Raw genomic sequence first — 4,840 nt, 5'->3', positions numbered from 1 at the left:
TTGTGTTAAAATATCCACAAAGAATAAAGGTAAAGGACATTTGTTTTTATACTTTACATTGTATATGTGTTTAACTGAGTGTCCTTACTCAGCTAAGGCACTAGAAATGTCATTACTTAAGGTGGAAAAGTGTAGATTTCTGATAACTATCCTGTATGGGCGAAGGTGACGAATGGGGTGTATGAATAGAAACTAGCATTTGTTTCATGTAAGTGGTCAATGATTTTATTGAAATATTCTCGATTTGCAGGTTGTATGATGATGTATGACGGCGTTGACCTACAAGTAAAGCCATTTGGGTCGGTGATGTTGGTTAATACTTTATTGAAAGCGGAGTAGTTTTTTATGTTCTTAACATTGATTGGTGAGCCTCCAGCTCGGAGGCCTCTTGTCTCGTTTAATGCGAGGCTAGTTCACAGGATCTTCCTTGAGGTTGATTAAGGGCTTAGTTGTTGCTACGTCGTTGGTGTCATTAGTGGCGAGTAGGGCGAAACGGTTTAGTGTAACATAGATTTTGGTTTTTTTGTCATTTTGACTTGGGGAAATTGACGAGGATGACAAATTTCGTTTTGTGGGTTTTGGTGTACGCGGCGAAGCAGGACCAGTTTTCTGAACGTTGTTCGTCATAATGATGTTATTATACAATTGGAACTGTTAGCCAATATAGTGACCGTAATAAATTACTAATGAGCGCGCAAAGCGATAACGAAAGGAATACGATACGATGCAGTGTACGTGTGTTCATGATGAACGCTATAGCCGAACTTTAGAATTTCTTAAAGCCCTATACTTTTCTTTATACAAATAATATGTTACGATTTATGTTTAAAAATGTCAAATTAAAGTATACCGTGTACTGTATACGTACGGTTTTTGATGATGAATATAAATAATTATTATACTTGGTGTAATTTACCTTTTATATTTTTATGAAATTCGAGTAAAACAAAGAACTTTTATGAACTATTAATTATTAATCAATCTACATTTTACTCATAATTTTTCTATATAATTCAAATAAATTAAAACTTATTATTGTGTGGGAGAAATTATAGATACCTTATTTTGCTATAAAACATTTTTAGTACTTCATACCTTCCTTTAACTTAAACTTTAAAATTAACCTGTTCAACTTCATCAAAATTAATGTCTTTAAAAATAATTTTACTTACTTAATAATCTTTTTTAGAGTTTTGGGTTTTAGTAAGAATTATTTATGAGGAACCTTGCGTTAACTTATTGAGTCTTAGCTATACATACTTATACATTTTTAACTACAAAATAATTTTCAAATTTTGGTCATTTTGATAAATTTTGTTGAAATCAAACTCCATACGCTTATAGAAAAAATACTTATAATATTCTTTAAATTATTTTAAATTACTTGTAAAACTAACAAGGGATCTTGTATTCATTTAAAATATAAATTGTTTTGTGAACATTAAAAATTTCAAATAGAAATATGTATATGTAGTGTTGTGCATATATATAGCTTTTCATTAATCTAAATATTTTAAAAATTATACAATAGATAACAAATGTTAATATTAACATATTGCTCAGTATAACCTGGGCCCCTCTAATATTTCAAAGAGTCAGGGTCCTGGCGCAATGTACTGCTTGCACCGGCAGTTTATCCGGCACTGTTTATCATAGGTTTACATATAAATAAGTATTTAAGTGTTTTAAGGTAACTACTAAAAAGTAGCAATTATATTTATATGATTAAAACATGCTGTAATTTAATCTTAAATACCATTGTCCGATCTGAAATTTCAATTCATTCAGTTCATTCAGTTAAAAATTCTCAGATTTTCATAGCTTAAAACTATTTTGGTATCACTGTTGATGAATCAATATAGGTAGAATTATAAATATTTCATCAGAAGTAATAACATAATATTACTGTGTTCAATGTTTCAACTTGTAATAAGCATATGCAAATTATGTTGATACGCAATATTTCTTATATAGGTATCTCTATATAGCAGTCATAGGCGGAACTAGATATTTTTATTAGACTGGGCCACTCATGAGACTATATGAGAGTCATTTTACACTTATAATATCCAAAGGAAAGGGTGGAGGGCAATAGAGAACACCAATGTTTTTTATTACAGTACAAATGTAAAACATAAGTAATTTATTTTATTACATTCAAAATAATATGTTCTTAGGTAGCAAATGTATATTGTATACATTAATACGGAGCTAATTAGCCTGGGCCATGGTCCAGGCCGTAGTTCCGCCCATGATGGCAGTAGCCAGTAAGATTGGAAAAAAATTAGAAATATATATATATATAATACTTAATGTATTAATTATTATAAAATGCTTGACTCTTGGAAAGGAAAAGTTCAAAGAAATTGTAAAATATGGTAAAAATGTATTTAAAGCAGTGAAAAATTGTTTTGTATTGAAAGAGGATTAAGTTTTTTTTAAATTGAAAAATATAATTTAATTTAATTTTATACTTTATGCCACTATGATTTTATTATTTGATATCAATATTGACCTTTTATTTAATTAATCATAAATTATTATCATTTACAGTTTTGAGGATCAGAAATAGTGCAATAAGTTTTTATGGATTTTTATGTTACAGACTTTTTTTTAATTAATTTTAATTACTTATGAATACAAAACTATAAGTATAATCTTCAACAGTGAGCTGTCAAAGTATTTTTTTTTTTTAAAAATATGGGTTCAATATAAGTATAATTAATAAAATATTTAATTTAGGACTATTTACCTGGTTTAAAATAAAAATGTCTGTTTTATAAAAATTATGAATTATTTTTATTTTTTAAGGTCATGTATTAAAACAGAAAACAATTTTCATTTTTAGATGTAAAAAGGTACTTAAAAGTTTAAAATTATATATAAAAAAAAAAACACAACATTTTATGTAAAAAATGAGTGTAGTATGTTTAATGGGTCACCAGATATTAACCTCATTGATCTAAGATTTTTAATAAAATCTATGTATTGCACAAATTATAAGGTCAATCACTGCTTGAAAAAATTAAAATTTAGAGTGCTCTAAAAGTATTTTAATTATTTAATCAATGGCAATGTGTAAAAAGCATATTAAGTAACACTTAACATATTTGAATATGTTAAATATTTATTTTATTTTACCATGACAAACTTATTACACTTACATTTTAAAAAATAAATAAATAAACGCAATAGCGATAAAAAAAAAAAAGGAAATAAAAAAAATACAAGACACTATTAACTACTTGGTTTTTAGTGTTTTTTCCTTTTGGCAATAAATTAAAATTAATAATGATAACTTAACTTATAATTAATTAATATGATTAGAAATTCGACAAAAACAGCGATATTCTTTTGACTGCAATATTTTTTAATATTTTTTCCTTATTTCCTTAATAGTTATCGAACAACGATAATTTTAAGACCTTATCATTACGTAAGACCTAAAGTTGTAATATTTTATAATTATAATTTATAACCATAGTAAAAGTACCTATATGATACAGTGTGTGACATCAAACTGTTGCCGAAAAAAAAAAATTATAATTATAATTGTAAATTATGTAATTTCTATTTTATATTTACATAATAATATTAGATGGTAAGATGTAATCCTATTGATAATTTTTTTTTAATTATAAAATATACGTACTATAGAAAAAATTCAAAAAATGACTGCAACACACACTCAAAAACAAAAACAAAATGAAAGTAGAACACAAAATCATTACAATAATCGATAAGATTCTCTAAGTACTGAATGTATTAAAATGTTTACAAAGATGTTTGGTTAAGCAAAAAAATGTAATTATAAATTTGATATTTTGTACATACTATTAGTATTATTATTAATAAATCTATATATATATATGTATGTATAAATATGTTACATACATGCATATAAATATACAATTTTTTTGTTTATTCTTAAGTAACTAAAAGTAAAATGAATACTTTTAATTAATTTTATTTTTGTATGTTCATAAATTATTATACAGCTGATCATTCAAGTTGAAAAAAAAATGTATTTTCTAACAATTAACCATGTGGTTGTTGACAATGTTCATTGAATTTAAATATAATATTCAATGACTTTTCTTTTTAATAGAAATAATTAGTCTTTTAGGAAAAAATATATATTTATAAAAATATTAAATCATAAAACTAAAAAAGGTTTCTAAGTCAATAGTTCTTTAGGTATTAAGATAAATTGTCTGTATCAGATAGCTAACATATTAGAACACAACACATGGTATAGTATACAGCTAATGCATATAAAAAAGTCTTACTCCATTTTTAATTAACCCAAAAACACATGTATATGAAGATTAGATAAATTGAAATAAGACATTCTTATAAACATAAATTACAACACATCCATGAAAGATCTAGGTAAGACTTAATAAACATTTTGCCTTGTATTGATACATTAACAATTAAATTATCAGATTTATAGGAAAATGCAAATATTAAATTTTGTGTGTAATTTGCCATAAATATGCATACTGTGTTAGCTATACCGTATAAAATTATAAAGAAACTGAAAATATTACCACCACCATTATTATCAGTAAGAGTTGCAGGATATTCAATGGCGTAGGTAAATCCATTTAGGGAATCAAAAATTTATTTTAGTAATTCGTGGACATTTAAAGAATTAAGTAATTAAATAAAAATAATAATAATAATAATAATACAAAATAATGACCACCTTTAGATATATATAGTGGCAAAACTTATGGTTTTATCAGATTCATAATGCTAACGTAATGGTTTTGTTTACAAAGTAACAATAAAATTAATATTAATTAAAATTAACTATTCAATGAATGCTTGACAG

The sequence above is a fragment of the Rhopalosiphum maidis genome, chromosome 1 (genome assembly GCF_003676215.2).
Source record: "Rhopalosiphum maidis isolate BTI-1 chromosome 1, ASM367621v3, whole genome shotgun sequence".
NCBI lineage: Eukaryota > Metazoa > Arthropoda > Insecta > Hemiptera > Aphididae > Rhopalosiphum > Rhopalosiphum maidis.
This window is presented reverse-complemented; position numbering follows the sequence as displayed.